This window comes from Chrysemys picta, chromosome 18, assembly GCF_011386835.1.
Source record: "Chrysemys picta bellii isolate R12L10 chromosome 18, ASM1138683v2, whole genome shotgun sequence".
Taxonomy (NCBI): domain Eukaryota; kingdom Metazoa; phylum Chordata; order Testudines; family Emydidae; genus Chrysemys; species Chrysemys picta.
Window position 1 is genome coordinate 9097720 of NC_088808.1, and position 16944 is coordinate 9114663.

Consider the following 16944-nt stretch of genomic DNA (forward strand, 5'->3'; position numbering starts at 1 on the left):
GTCAAATTCAGCCCTGGTGTAAAGAAGCACAATGCTCATTGAATTGTTTCTCTGCCATTTTCTGCGCTACGGTGAATATTGGATTTTAAACCACTCCTTACATTGGCATTAAGCAACTGCGTTATCTGGCCAAGCCGATCCTTCTCCAAGATGTTTTCAGCAGTTGTCCAATAAAATAAAAGAGAAACATCTTCCTCTATGAACGCTCCTTTTCCTGGTACCCATTCAGCACCTGGCCACTCCTTGTAGAACTCTGCTCTTAGTCTCACAGCTGTGTCACTCGTGAGTGCAGGCTGTTACTTAAAGACAGCAAACACAACAATGTAAACATAGGCACAAACACAGCTTCCCCTTTTATATGAAAAGTGTATACCTGTGTTAGGCAGCACTCTCCATTTATCAAAAGTGTCTGCATCTACATCCCCATATGGACTGTAGGAAATGTCTTGCATTACTGGGGTAACTTAAGATATGGGGTTATCTTAGAGCCATTAGCAACTTTCTAATGGTATCCATTGTAGTGTGAACAGATGCTTCATAAACTCCCCCATAACTGAGTAGTAGAGACACTGCACCTCATTAGCCAATCAAAGCATGGGGAGCTTAGGGTGTGAGTGGCAAGTGTTGTGTGTAGGGAGCTGGGAGAGGATTCACTACAGTTGAAAACAGGCTTATGTGTCCCATAAACACTGACCTGGGTGCAACTAAAACATTTTCAAACACATCTCCATGGTGATGTTCCATCTCTCCACGGATTCTGTCATCAGTCCTGGAGTCCCTCCCCTATCATCTCCCTGGTTATCTAGTGACCTGCTGGAATGCAGTGCTGTAGCGTCCTGCATACAGCTTCAAGGAGCTTCATATGAACATATTCTCCCACACTGCGGCGGTAGAGGCTTAAAGGCAGAGTGTAGCCAGGTCTTTGCGTTGACTCTTTACTACACAAAATGTGGCACATTGTAGCATCTGCAGCCCAGATCTTTTCTCTGCCTTTGTGTGAAAGGACAAGAAGGGAGAAAACAAGCGAACCACAAAACCAGCAATGCTATTTCTTTGCAGAGTACACAAGTGACTTCTCTTACAGGGAAACAGAAGAAAAGCCCGAGCTCCAACGTAACTTCACTGCACTAGTTTCAAGTGGAAAGGAAAAATATCAAACTTGTTGCATGGGCTCCAGCTATCTGACATGGCTTATGTAAAATTCACCCCTGCATGAAGTCACTGTGAACGGAGGCTCCTCAGTACCTCTCATGAGGCACTTACCCTCTCTCTGAAAGAGGTCCAGGTGCTGTCAAAATCGTCCTCTTCTTTTGTATGCTCTTGTAGCCCTCCTGCCAGAATCTGGCCCCTAGTTTATGAACAACTAACTTAACTCTAGGCAGATTTTTGTCATGAACCATAACATACATTTGATGAGTCAGAAGGATGTAGATGAAAAATGAATAAAAGGTCTTACACAGCCAATATTTGGTATTAGGGGAGAGGGCCTCTGACTCATCGCCACGTTGAACCACTCAGACAGCCCCCTCCAACAAGCAGTGCCCATCATTTTAGACTCAGCTGCACTTCTGTACCACACGTCCTTACGATTACACTGGTAAAGCATTGGAAACCGGAAATGCAGAATCAGAAAACGGAGGTTATTGAAAATATGTATGCTCAAGATGAGTCACACCTTTTAAAATTCCCACAGTGAATCATTTTCTCGCATCTCTCTTTGGCCTACATTATATTCTAGATCGGGGCCTGGGTGGGTTGAGTAATGCATTCAGAACTTTCTGGGACACGGATGCCGTTGTGAGGGACCTTTCCACCGTGAGCGCTCTGATGCATCACTCAACGGATGCTACCATATTCTGCACGGCTGCTTTAAAACTTAGGGGTTCAGCCCTTGAAGTTGAATAGGTTGCATCCACCCTACCCTTCCCAGATTGACAAATGGCAGTAGGTTGATGCAGCTTGATGGGAGAGGAGTCCCAGAGCTGCGGGTTTCCAGGACAGAAATGGGTGTGTCCGCATGGAAAAAGCTGGGAAACACTGAATACAATTTTCAAAAATACCTAAGGCCCAGATTCTCCAAGGTATTGTTGGACCTAACGCTCATGGAAATCAATGGAAGTTAGCCACCTAACTACCTTTGAGGATCTAAGTGACTTAGGAGCCTAAGTCCCACTGAAAGTCAATTATTCCAACTGAGAGAAAGTTGAAAATCAATGGGACCTAGGAACGTAAGTGTTACTGTAACAATAACCGTTGAAATAATTGGAAACTGACTCATGTATCATGTGGTTCTGATCTTGGCCGGTGACAGGGGCAAATAAATAAAGTTAATGATACTGTGTGTGTTACACACTTATTACTGTTACAACAATATTGGGGGCTGTTACAATAGACTATTCTTTTAAAGAGAGTGCTATGGAGCTCCCGCCTAAGACTTCCTCCTTTGGGATATATGGGAGGAAAAAAACAATCAATCGAAATTACTGAACCAAACTAGACATAAGACAGGGAGAAAAACAGAGGTTAAATCAGCAATTTGTGTGGTATTATCTCCCCGGGAAACTGCACAGTGTTTATTCTTGCTGTGCAGCAAGCTTTCTTGTTCAAAGGGAACACATCAGTCAGCCGTTCAAGGCAATAGGAGAGCAGGTATATCAAATTAGCGGTAAATTGCCTGTAGGGGACAAAAATCTTTTTATAACAGTAGGCGATGCGCATCATCCATCGTTCTCAAAGTACAGTACATAGCGAAACTAGTGGCATTAAGGCAGATAATAAAATGCAATAGTAATCCAATACAAACAGAATGGTTATAATAGTGCAATAACTCACATAGATTTTTCAGGTAATGCATTCCCTCAGTTGGAGTTATTGTCTGCCATGGACTATAACAGTTCTGTCTGCATAGCATCCTCTCCAAACACCTGGGCTGTTCGACCGTCTTTGGTATCTCACAGCAGGACGCATTAGGTAAGATTTAATAAAGATGGAAATTTTCTTTTCTGGGTCCGATACCATTTGATAGTCTCATCCGTGCCTTGGAGGATGGAATGGAGAGGGTGATAGGGAAACTATGAAGCTGAGAGAAAAGGGAATGTTAAGATTAACATACAGTATGAGCCCAAGACCAGATTTTTCAGACGTCTAGTAGTGATTTGGGGCGTTTCAATTTCCGAGTGCCTAATCTGAGACACCTGAAAGAAGACTAATTTTCAGAGGGCGGCTGCTCAGTGCTTTCTGCAAATGGCCTCTTCAGGGTCTCTGCAGCTGGGTACCCAAGATTGGAGTCACCCAAAATCTCAGGACACTTCGGCAAAGCTTGGCCTGGGAAGATCAGTGGAATGGTTTCAAGTCACTGAATGAGGGTCAAATACAGGCAACAATAAATTGACTCAGATGATAAGGAGGAATAATCAAATGCACACACAAAAAAGCCCTGATCCCAAACCCATCGAAGTGAATGGACCAGGTTCCCATTGACCACGCTGGGCTTTGGAAGTGCCCCACAGAGAGCATGATCTTGACACGAGGCCAGCCTGCATTGAAATCAGGGGTATTATGCATGCCCAGAATTTGCTGATTAAAGGAATGTTTGCTTTGTCAAGGATTAGAATCATCATAGAATATCAGGGCTGGAAGGGACCTCAGGAGGTCATCTAGTCCAACCCCCTGCTCAAAGCAGGGCCAATCCCCAGACAGATTTTTGCCCCAAATCCCTAAATGGGCCCCTCAAGGATTGAACTCGCAACCCTGGGTTTAGCCGGCCAATCCTCAAACCGCTTACAGAGAAAGATCTTGGGCTCACAGTGCAGGACACAGCCACAGATTTTAAAGACCATTAGATCATCTAGTGTGACCTCCTGTGTAATACAGACCCTAGCATTTCATCCTGTTATTCCTAGAATATGCCAATAACTTGTGTTTGACTAAAGCAAATCACACGCATGACAAAATATGACTGGAGGCAAATAAATCAATGATCAAAGAAAGAAAGAATGGGATAACCTTTGTTTACCCCTTCGCTTTCACAACAGAAATTGATCAATACAATTTGAAGAATAAGAATAAGAAGGAGGAGAGGAAGAAAGAAACCATGTGTTTTGCACAATACATTATTAACCTGCGTAACTCATTGCCATAACATTTACTGATAGAGCTTAGCTGGATATGAAAAAGGATTATATAGACCAGGGATCGGCAACCTTTGGCACGCAGCTCACCAGGGTAAGCCCCCTGGCGGGCCGGGCCGGTTTGGCTGATCGCGGCTCCCACTGGCTGCGGTTCACCGTCCCAGGCCAATGGGGGCTGCGGGAAGCGGTGCAGACCGAGGGATGTGCTGGCCGCCGCTTCCCACAGCCCCCATTGGCCTGAAACGGCAAACCATGGCCAGTGGGAGCCGCGATCGGCCAAACCTGCGGACGCGGCAGGTAAACAAACCGGCCTGGCCTGCCAGGGGGCTTACTCTGGTGGGCTGCGTGCCAAAGGTTGCCGATCCCTGATCTAGACATTTGTATGAATAATCAGAGTTAAATGAGATAGCTTAATATTGATGAGAGATTCAAACCCTCAGGTTTCAGTTAATGGTTAATGGCCTGGGGTCAGGAAGAAACATCCCTCTGGGTAGTATATTCCATCATATTATGTTTCCGTGAACCTTCCTATGAAATATCCGGTATTGGTCACTGCAGAAGGCAGCCTACTGGACTAGTCTGCTCTAGTATGGCAATTTCTATTTTTCTGTGTTCCACATACAAGCGAATTGGGTTAAAAATGCTGTTAAAAAACGTCCGTTAGGGAAATGTGATCGGACTGGAGATTGTAAACATAAAAAGCTAATAATGAAACATACAGAGGGCCAAAATTAGCCCTGCTTTAATCTTACCAAAGCAAGAGTTACAGCAGATATGAATTGGGCTCCGGATGCAGTAAAGCATCCAGATTATAATAAAGGGTCACAAGAAAAAATTACATTCCAGCACAAACTCTTAATACAGCTCTGAATAGCTTATAAAAAGGGAAACCAAAAACTCAAGCTGCTGACTGTGGGATTAATATATTAAACTTAATTGGAAATAATACAAGACAGGGAAGAGACAAAGTGACATCTAACGCGAAAGGCAAACTGCACAGCAAGGGAGGAGAAAGGACACAGGACAAATCCCTGCTTATAAATCTGGCAAGCAGGAATGTTTTCCCCTCAGAAAATGATCAAAATCAATCAAAGTTTTCGGAGGGAAGAGACATTTCATTTTAGATTGTGAAGTTTTTTTGCTGTTTGTTTGTTTTTGTTTTGTTTTTATTTCTTGCATCACTGTCAGCCGGGGAAGAAAAGAACCTGCAAAAATTGGATCATGATCTAAGTTACTTATCGGGCCCCTATTACTATGAGCTCTAAACAACTCCCAATTTTTAATCCACACAACACCCCTGAGAGGCTGGGCACTGCTGTCATCCCCATTGTACAGATGGGGAACTGAGGCATAAAGGGCCTGAAGGTTAGATTCACAAAGGGACTTCGGTGCTACAATGCTGCAGTGCCCAGCTTTTAAGCACTCTGCCATCCAGTGGCATTCACAGCCCAGGCTCTCTTTGCAATGCATGGGGAGAATTAGGTGCCATGAATGGTGTTCACAGAAGCCACCAAGCAGAGGTGGGAGCCACCTAAATTAGCCAATGGGAGATACCGACAAGACAGCTGGGTTAAGATAGTGGTTGGTAGCACTGAACTCCATTGCCTGAGCTCCTATTTGTCCAGTCTATAATGCCAGACAAGCAATTCCGCGCTGGATTTTCAAAGATGTTCAGCCCTGGCTTCACTCTGCCCCCAGTGCAGTCAGTAACAAAACTTGTATTCACTTTAATACAAGCAACTATTTTCAAAAGCAACTCTGTGACTTAGGTGCACAAGTTCCATTGCAGGTCAATGGGACTTGGGTACTTACGTCACTTACGCACCTTTGAAAAATCACAACCAAAGGGAGCAGAGGTAAGCCAGCACTGAGCATTTTTGAAAATCTCACCTTCCAGGCACATGAACCTTGTGTTTGAGATTTAAAAAAAAAATCTTGTATTGGAAGTATTCTTTCTTGGGGCTTGTCTACACCATGCAGCTTTTAGCAACAAGGCTGTATCGACACAGTCTTGTCGCTAAAAGTCAGCGTGTGTAAACGCTCTTTTTCGGTACTTTGTCGGCACTTTTGCTGACAAAATATTTCCAGCCCTGCTCCTGCTGACAAAGCCGTGTTCACACTGCCATTTGCGTCGGCAAAACTTTTGTCTTTCCCGGGGAGGCTTTTTTAAGTACCCGTGAAAGACAAAAGTTTTGTCGACAACTTTGCAGTGTAGACAAGCCCTATGTACCCGCACGGGTAAAAGACAGAGAATACACTACCTTGAATTGACTCACCAAGATTTTTCACTTGAACTGCTGCTCTAGAGACACCCAGAGCTTTTATCAATGCAGTATACTTTATCCACCAGAAGCAGCTATCCAACATGGATCATACTAAATCTAACCTCCCATGAGTTATTTTTTTCTGTAAAAGCAACGAGGAGTATTTGTGGCACCTTAGAGACTAACACATTTATTTGGACATAAGCTTTCATGGGCTAAAACCCACTTCATCGGATGCATGCAGTGGAAAATACAGTAGGAAGATAGATATACACAGAGAACATGAAAAAATGGGTGTTGCCATACCAACTCTAACGAGACTAATTCTTTGGCTAGGTCTACACTACCCGCCTGAATCGGCAGGTAGAAATCGACCTCTCGGGGATCGATTTATCGCGTCCCAACGATCGATCCCCGAATCGACGCTCTTACTCCACCAGCGGAGGTGGGAGTAAGCGCCGTCAACAGGAAGCCGCAGAGGTCGATTTTGCCGCCGTCCTCACAGCGGGGTAAGTCGGCTGCGATACGTCGAATTCAGCTACGCTATTCACGTAGCTGAATTTGCGTATCTTAAATCGACTCTCCCCTGTGTGTAGATGTAGCCTCTGTTTCTTTCTTTGATGCCAAGCACAGGGTACAAAGACTTTCACTTTTCCATTGATCTTCAGATATTTTCTACTTTAGCCTTTTCCTGAGTTAATGAAACCTTAGGTGCCTTAACAATGTCGATTTCAATGTTTTGAGGATTCTGGGATTTTTCCCCAAATTCTGCCCTAAATTAGACACCTTTAGGCCAATGTCTCAGGATTTGCATCAGTTCTTCCTTCCTTGGGCAGAGAAGAGGGGTGAGGACACTTCTGATGGAAAATCAAGGACTTCATTGTTCCCAGCAAAGTTGGAGGCAAAGGCACAAGGAGAATGCAGAGCCAAGTCAAGGGGAACACCATCAACAGTCTCCTCCCCCCAGTCACATCTGCTCCAGACAGCCAGGGTGTTTCTAGCAGTGTTACTTAGTACCCCATTTTCTCCAAAGCCTTTCACCATCTTGGAGGCATGCCGGCTAAAATGGGAATGTCCAGAGGCTTGGAAAAAAGCAGAAGGCCTGCTACAAGATTCTAAACTCAGCAGCACAACAGAAGGGGCTACTTTTACAACAGGAGCACAGCATCAAACACCACGTTTACAATAGAAGGCCACAGCAGTCCACAAATAGCTCCGATCAAAAGGGCTCAGGAAGTCAGAAATGGGTGCGGAGTTTAGAAGAGAGGGGCTCAGAGACTCAGCAACCAGCAGCATGGCTCAAAGTGGTGTGAAATTCAAGTTGCAAACCTGGCCTGCGGTTTCAGACTAAACCTTTTTTGTTCTTTAGATTGTATGGGTTCATGCCCCCTGAAGTTTGCTCTCGGTTTCAGGTATGAATGAATTCAAACATCTCTAAGCAAAACTCAACCAAAACTACCTACTTTTGCCTAGTTTCAGTACAAACCCAAAGCAAAAACCACAGAATTGCTCATGGTTTCCAGACCAAACCATACATTTTACCTAGTTTGGGGTTTCACTATGATAATTGCATAGCTCCTGAAATAGAACACATGAAGCACAGGTGCCAAAGCAAATTGAATTGCTATATATACACTTTTGTCTTCTTGTAACGCAATGGGTGAAAATTCAGCCTTCTGCCGGGGGGCCAGTACGAATGCATCCAGCTAGCAGTAGGCACCGTTTACGCTTCACAGACACATGCCGAAGGGGAATGGCGTGCCTGATAGGCCTCGAATGGGCCCTTAGGCCAGGGATGAACATCACACACTAGGCTCAATCATGGGGCTCAGCTCTGGCAGCTTCGCACAGCCTTAGCAGCGAAAAGTGGAGCTACCCCCAGGGAAGGAAATGGAGGATTCCGCCTGTCACCGGGGAAACCACGAGTGGTGTTAAGGTGACGTAGCCAGCGCTACATCCTCTGCCCCCTTGGTGCAGGGCACAGCTCAGGACATGGAGGGGTGGGGGGGGGAAGCAAGCAGCTTTGTAACTACTCTCAGTTATGCCAAAGGCATAGGTGCTAGAACCGGGGGTGCTGCTGCACCCCCTGGCTTGAAGTATAACCACCCAAATATATGGTTTCCGCCTTCAGCACTCCCCTCCCCCCTATAAAAACTGTTCCAGCACGCCTGGCCAAGGGCCACTTCGGCCCCAGATGACCCATGACTAGGGGAGTAGAAAGACGGTGTAGAGCCAAACACGTCTGGAAGCACGGAGCAGTTGGGGATTGAGCACAAGGTGGGAAAGAGGGATCCATTGTGGGGATAAGCATGTTCAAACAATAGAACCATTAACATAAAAGTTGACTGTATCTACATGGCTGGTGGATAGAAAAGGATTTTTTTTTAAGTGTAGACAATTTGGCCAAAATTATTATGTAATTGCAAATGTAATATAAATGGGCATGGAAGTGAATACGTGCCTTTTGGCAGTGACAGTATTTCTGAAGACAAGGTCTCAGATATTGAAATGGAGCCAATTTTGTCTTCCAATGAACAGCAGTGGTTCTCATGGAATTCTATAGGAATCATCCCATTAAATACTAATGAACCCATGAACCTGTGACTGAACTGGAGGATATCTTTTAGAAATTGATCTAGTCTTCATTTACAAGTGATGATGAACTTACCACATACCCTTGAAAATCTGCCTCCCCGATTAACTACTCTCACTGTTAAGAAACTTCATCTAATTTTCAATTTGTATTTTTCTACCTTCAGCTTCCAGCCATTGGATCTTGTTAAGTCCTTCCTTGGTCGATCAAAGTGTTCCTTAATGTCAGATCCCTTCTCCCTAGATAGGTTCATAGAGACCCTGGTGAAATTGCCTCTTCAATTTCTCTTTGATCAGCAAAATAGATTAAGTTCCTTAAATCTTCCACTGTAAAGTGTGCTTTCCAGACCTCAAATTATTTTATCACATCTTGCCACTGTAATTTCTTAGAGGGGAAGAACAGAACATTTTCCAGAGAACACGAATGCTAGAAACCCTGTAAATTGTAAGTTAAAGATATGCTAAAGGAAAGGAATTGAAAATATGGGTCACGCACACAAACCTAACCCTGGCCCTGTGGCCAATGGTAATTTAATTAGCTAGTTGGAGGACACATCCTACTTATTTCCTGTTTTGGTTTGTTTGGCTGTTTATCTCTAGTGAGAAGATAGGTGGTTACCCACAGGATTGAGAGTCGGGAGGTCTGGGTATTCTGCCATAGACTTCTTGTGTGACTTTAGTCATGTCACTTAACCTGTCTGTGTCTTGGTTTCTCCATCTGCATAGGAGAGAGAATAATATATTCTTTACCCCATCATTTGTCTATCACTGTACACTGAAAACTCTCTGGGCCCATGCATTTGTACAGCATGTAGCACAATGGGGTCTCAATGTCCACTAGGTACTACTGTAATATAAATAAAATTAGCACTTTGCAAAGGAAGTATCATTATCTCTATTTTACAGATGGGGAAACTGGGGCACCAAGAGGCAAAGTAACTTGCCCAAGGTCACAACCAGGAATAGAAACCAGCTCTCTTGAGTCCCCAAACCAGTGCTCTATCCACTAGGCCACAGTGGCTCCCCAGGAAGGTGTGATAGATTTCCATTCCCAACTGCCTACTGGGTTTCTACACAGCCCTGTAATCACTGGCAGAAATTTCCACAGGAAGTCACTCCTGGCTCTGTCAAAGCAGATGGTGCTTCTCTAACTTCATTTGGGCTCTATGGATCTGAAAATTCATATCTTTACAATCAACCAGACAGGCTAAGGAATAGGGAAGAGGAGTGGGATGAAGACAGTGAGAAAGAGGAGGTGGTGGTGTAGGTTGTGAAAGCAAACGAAAAAAGCTCTGACATAAGCAAAGGAAACTTCAAGTTTGTAATTTAAAAAATCGACTCAACATTTCTGTGGCAGTAGATAAACATCTATCTGATGTACTGCTAGGACTCCTCCTTTGCTGGCTATAAATAGAAGTAACTTTTTACCTCATGTTATTTCCTCTGGGGTTTTTTGGGGTACAAATGCGTGGTAGTGGGGATTAAAGAGCTTGCAAATGAGTTATTATTAGTCAATATGAAAAATGGCCCCCAGGGTTCTGATGTGCAAGGCACTGTACAATCACATACTAAAACAGTCCCTGTCCCTGGAGAATTAAATGCTAAAGGAAGCACAGCACAGCTGAACGGCCACCAAGTCTGTAGGTGTGATTAGTGTTTGTTTACCGTAATGTATGCGCTTCTCAAGACAGTTGCCATACAGAAAAGAAAGGACAGGCCCAGCCCCAAAGAGCTCATAATCTAATGGCAGACAAACAGGCAGAGGGCAAAGGGATACAACATATAAGAAGAGTTGTCAAAGTGGTGATCTTGGTTATGCTAATACAATGTCTTTTTTAATCTAGGCAATATAAACTACTCCCAATTACTCCTCAGTCTTGTCAGAATCAGTCAGCTAGCCAGGAATCTATCTATTTACACATAATTTGTAAAAGCAGTCTTATAGAATAGATACTAGATAATCAGCATGCTGCCTAGGCACCGCATTCAGAACTCTATAACAATTCATTTACACGTTATTATTATTGCAGAAGCACCTGGTGGCTTCAACTGAGACTCAAATCCCATTGTGCTACGTGCTGTAAAAACACACAGTAAGAGACAGTTCCCTTCGACCGTAGTCCATTCCACGCTTTGCTGCACATTGGGCTACCCACATTTGCCATCCTGGCCTGTCAACTGCCCTTCTCTCCGAATCTCCCCATTTCACGTTGAGGTGCTTGATGTCATCCAGAACTGTTCGTTTCCATGTTATTCGTGGTCTTCCTCTCTTTTGTCTTGCGTTTGCTGGCTTCCATTCAAGGATGGTATTTGGTAATCGTTCTTTTTCCATTCTCAGCACATGTCCCAGCCACGGATGCCTTCTTTTGTAGATTATTTGTGAGAGGGTGCCTTGTCCAGTGATTTTTCTGACTTCTTCATTTGTCTTCCCTATCTCTCTCTGTTATGTCCAATATTCTTCTCAGACATTTGTGGTGAAATGCATCCAGCTTTTCCGTATCTTTCTTGGTAAGTTACCATGTCTCACTGCTATATGCTGTGATGGCAGTAACAACTGCTTTGTACACATTCCGTTTTTTCTGGAGGGAGATGTTTTTGAGTTGCCAGATGTTTTTGAGTCTTCCAGATGCAGCGTTTGCCTTCTCAATTCTTCCTTCCTGCCTCAAATAGTCAAGAAAGACAAAGGGTGGGAGGGGAAACATAGGCACCAAGAGAAGTGACTTGCTCAAGGTCATACAGAAGAGCCATAGTAGATCCCGGGACAGAATCAAGGATTCCTGAGTCCCAGTCCAAGGCTGGACATTTTTCTGATGGAACATTTTTTCACCAGAAAATGCTAATTTGTCAAAAGCAAAACATGTTATGGAAATTTTATCTTCGGCGGTGGGGGGGGAAAGCATTTTGATAAGGTCAAAATGTTCCATTGCAACATTTTTGGAATGGAATGATTTCATGTTTAAACAACTTGTCATTTAGAAATTCCTTCCATTTTATAGTATATAAATATATATACTATAAAACATATATAAAACATATATATAAAACATAAATAGAAAAAAATTGGAAATGAAAGGCAGCTTTGATTTTGTCAAAATTAAATGTTTCACTAGACCCATTTTTTAAAATTTTGTTTTATGGGAAATTTTGATTTCTTTTGTTCCATTTCTGAATGGGAAAAAAAATCAATTTTCTTGTGATTCTGAAGATCTGGATCCCGCCCAGCTCTATGTAAAATCACTGGCCATCAGGGGCTCAAAACCTCCACAATATTTTCATTCTGAATTATGGAAAAATGTCTCCTACTGCCACACCCCCGGGGTCTCTGCTATGTTTTGAGACAGGTAAATGAAAGGGGTGGAGGTGGCTTATGAAAGTTTCAATTCTGTGTAAAAAGAACTGAATTAAAGTACTTGAGGAAGGCTGAGAGGAGGTGGGGAGTAGGAGGCTGGGACAGGAAGTGTGAGATGGGGGTTGGTATAAAGGTGGTCAGGGCTAGAAGGGAAGTGAGTGACTGTAATAAGAGGTAAGGGATGGGAGGGCGGGGAGGACACCATCAGGTTGGGGAGGGAAATTCTGCATGAAATCATCTCTCACATGAAGTGGTCTATGGAAATAAATCTTTCAAGAACCATTGTCCTAAACAAAAGCAACATTTGGGACAGCTGGTTTTTCTCTATGAAGGGGAGAAGGCCCATTAGGCTGCCCTGGGAGATTGCGATGATTTATGTTCTCTTCCATTCTAAATCTGTGTCCTGCGTCAGAGCACTGTGACCTGCAGCAGATAAAACAACCCAAGAGGAAAATGAATAAATAAATCTGGCAGTAAATAGCCTTCTAAATCAACTCATTAATGCATCATGAAAAACAATATCTAATAGGTTTAGATTAGGGCTGTCGATTAATTGCAGTTAACTCACACGGTTTACTCAAAAAAATTAATCGCGATTAAAAAAATTAATCGCACGTTTAATTGCACCGTTAAACAACAGAATACCAATAGAAATTTATTAAATATTTGTGGATATTTTGCTACTTTTTCAAATACATTGATTTCAATTACAACGTAGAATGCAAAGTGTACAGTGCTCCCTTTATATTATTTTTATTACAAATATTTGCACTGTAAAATGATAAGCAAAAGAAATAGTATTTTTCAATTCACCTTATACAAGTATTGTAGTGCAATCTGTTTATCATGAAAGTATAACTTATAAATGTAGATTTTGTTTGTTTGTTACATAACTGCACTCAAAATAAAACAACATAAAACTTTAGAGCCTACAAGTCCACTCAGTCCTACTTCTTGTTGAGCCAATTGCTCAGATGAATAAGTTTCTTTACATTTACAGGAGATACAGCTGCCTGTTTATTATTTACAATGTCACCTGAAAGTGAGAATGGGCATTTGCATGGCACTTTTGTAGCCGGCATTGCAAGATATTTACATGCCAGATATGCTGAACATTTGTATGCCCCTTCATGCTTCGACCACCATTCCAGAGGACATGCTTTCGTGCTGCTGATGCTCGTTAAAAAAATGCACTAATTAAATTTGTGCCTGGACTCCTTGGGGGAGAATTGCATGTCTCCTGCTCTGTTTTACCCACATTCTGCCATATACTTCATGTTATGTCAGTCTTGGATGCTGACCCGGCACATTATGGCTCATTTTACAAAGACTTTCATGGCAGATTTGAGAAAACACAAAGAAGGTACCGATGTGAGATGTCTAAAGATAACTACAGCACTCAACCTAAGATTTAAGAATCTGAAGTGCCTTCCAAAACCTGAGAAGGAGGAGGTGTGGAACATGCTTTCAGAAGAGTTAAAAGAGCAACACTCCGATGCGGAAATTACAGAACCCAAACCACCAAAAAAGAAAAGCGACTTTCTGCTGGTGGCATCTGACTCAGATCATGAAAAATGAACATGCATCGTTATCGTGCAGAGCCTGTCATCAGGAAGGACACATGTCCTCTGGACTGGTGGTTGAAGCATGAAGGGACATCTGAATCTTTAGTGCATCTGGCACATAAATATCTTGTGACGCCGGCTACAACAGTGCCGTGAGAATGCCTGTTCTTACTTTCAAGTGGCATTGTAAAAAAGAAGCGGGCAGCATTAACTCCTGCAAATGTAAACAAACTTGTCTGAGCGATTGGCTGAACAGGAAATAGGACTGAGTGGACTTGTAGGCTCTAAAGTGTTACATTGTTTTATTTTTGAATGTAGTTATTTTTCTGTACATAATTCTACATTTGTAAGTTGCACTTTCATGATAAAGAGATTGCACTACAGTAATTGTATTAGGTGAATTGAAAAATACAATTTCTTTTGTTTTTTATTACAAATATTAGTAATAAAAATAATAATATAAAGTGAGCACTGTACACGTTGTATTCTGTGTTGTAATTGAAATCAATATATTTGAAAATGTAGAGAATATTCAAAACTATTTAAATAAACGGTATTCTATTATTGTTTAACAGTGTGATTAATCAAAATGCATTTTTTTATTTGCATGATTAATCACAATTAATTTTTGTAATCACTTGACAGCCCTAGTTTAGATGCATCCAAGTAATAAATGCTAGGGCAATACACCTGTAATTTAAATCAAAAGGAGGAGAAATAGGTGCCAAAAATGAATAAGATGGCCATGAAAGAGATGTTCTAGACTGCAGCAACCCACATTGCAGGCTTTCCACACGCCTACAGTGGAACAGGTTTTAATTATCGTCTACCTCTGTGCACAAAGAATGAGATTCCAAGTGCTGAGAATCCTCAGTTTGCACCGTGGTCTCGTTCACAGTCCACTATCATCAAAGGTGCCGGGTTGAACCATTGAATGGGGTTGGGGACTTGTAGCACCTGGCTGGATCAAATCTTCAGTGAGATTACAGGAGGGGCAGCTCTATGGTTTTTGCCGCCCCAAGCACGGCAGTCAGGCGGCTTTCGGATGCACACCTGCGGGAGGTCCGCTGGTCACGCAGATTCGGCGGCATGCCTGCGGGAGGTCCGCCAGTCCCGCGCCTTCAGCGTCCCTTCCACCAAATTGCTGCCGAAACTACAGGACCAGCAGACCTCCCACAGGCATGCCGCTGAAGGCAGCCTGACTGCCGCCCTCACAGCGACCGGCAGGCCGCACCCCGCAGCTTGCCACCTCAGGCACGCGCTTGCTGCACTGGTGCCTGGAGCCGGCCCTATATTACAGGAGCGCAGACTGATGTCCCAGCACAACAGTCTATTCAGTAGGAGGTGCCTCAGCCCGGTTCCTAGTGGACAAATTGTTGCCCAGAGTTTTCAAAATCCAAAGCAGTGGTAACTTAACTGTTTGTCTCAAGGCATTGCAGGAATAAATCAATGGGGACACAGCTCCTCCATCTGATAAAATGACTGATACAAACAAGAGTGCTTTTACCTTTAAAACTACTTTTTATTTAGGTCTTAAGCGCTCGTGTGCACACATAGACACACACGCATGCTATAACACCAGGTTCAGAGCATCCTAAACCTTTAAATTTACCAAAGTCTAAGATGGTTTCGAGGAATCAGCAGCCAGCCTTCCAGGGGCCCTCCTTCCGGTCAGCTGCTGGGGAGTTTTGGTGTCAGATCCTTGCCCAAAGAGACACTTCCTCTGACTGATCCAAAGCATATTTTCTAACTAAACTCTTTTTAGATACTCTCCCAACAAAGCAGATAATTCATAATAGCCCCTAATAGGTTAACAATTTCCATAGCAACAGCCAATAACAATTAATTATTCTCCTTATCAGCAAAGCAGCTTCAGGAAAAAAAAACCCACAACCGTACTATGACAGGTTCCCCCTGGGATGCCACCTGGAATTGGGGTACCACTGAGCCCTCTGACCCACCAGCCTGGGCTCCCTCTCACACTGTGCTGCTGTGACAAGTTGCAAAGTCCTCCGGTCACATGCAGGCTCCCTAACCGCCAATCAGGACCCCAGAGCAGTACCGTCCTGCCCTGGTCAAATCTGGCCAGTATATGGTTTAATACCTGGTCTGCCTCTCCCTCAATGTGAAGAGGACCATGCACCCTTGTGGTAACCAAGCTGAGATTTTCCTCAGACGCCTTAGTCAAATGCACCCTGGTTTGGATTAAAACATAAAATAAGTGTCTTAACTGCAAAAGGATAGATTTTAAGTGATTACGAGTGATAGCAAACTGATCAAAGCAGATTACCTAGAAAATAAACAAAACCGCAAACTGAATTTAACATACTAGAGAGGTAGGATATGAAGTAGCCAATTCTCACGCTGAGTGAGAAACAGGCTGGCAGATTCTTAAGGCACAAGATGCCTTGACTTTGCAGCTTGGGTTTCCCAGGTTTTCATATACAGGCTAGAAATCCCTTTAGCCTGGGACCATCACTTCCCCCCCTCGCCTCCCCCCCGTTCAGTCTTCGTTCCTCAGGTGTTTCCAGGTGTGTTGTTGTAGGGAGAGTGAGGTCCCCCCAGGATGTCATTTTCCCCCTTTTATATCTTCTTCCCACTTGCTGGAAAGCTCTTTTGCTGTGATGTGGGTCAAACAGTTCCCATTGTGTAGTGCCATCTCTGAGAGGTTTCTATTGTACACAGTTCCTGGGGTAATCTTTGTGCTCACGTGCATTTCCTCAATAAGCCATTAGCATTGTTTGGCCTTTTTACGGTTGTACTGGAAAGGCTGCTTGTGGGCGTTTTCAACCTCACAAACATGTTTCAGTAACACATACATAGCCAAACTTCATAATTTCCCATATGATGATAGCACATACAATCCAACGAGATATTAATGTCCAGCAGATCAATACGTTTAGAATGATACCTCACAGGGCATACCTTGTACAAAACATATCCTAATTACATGACGGTGGTGAATATTGGGGTGCCAGGGTGTCACACTTACAACCACAGACAACCAAAATCAAGGTCAATTTTCCACAATTCCTCCTTTCTCA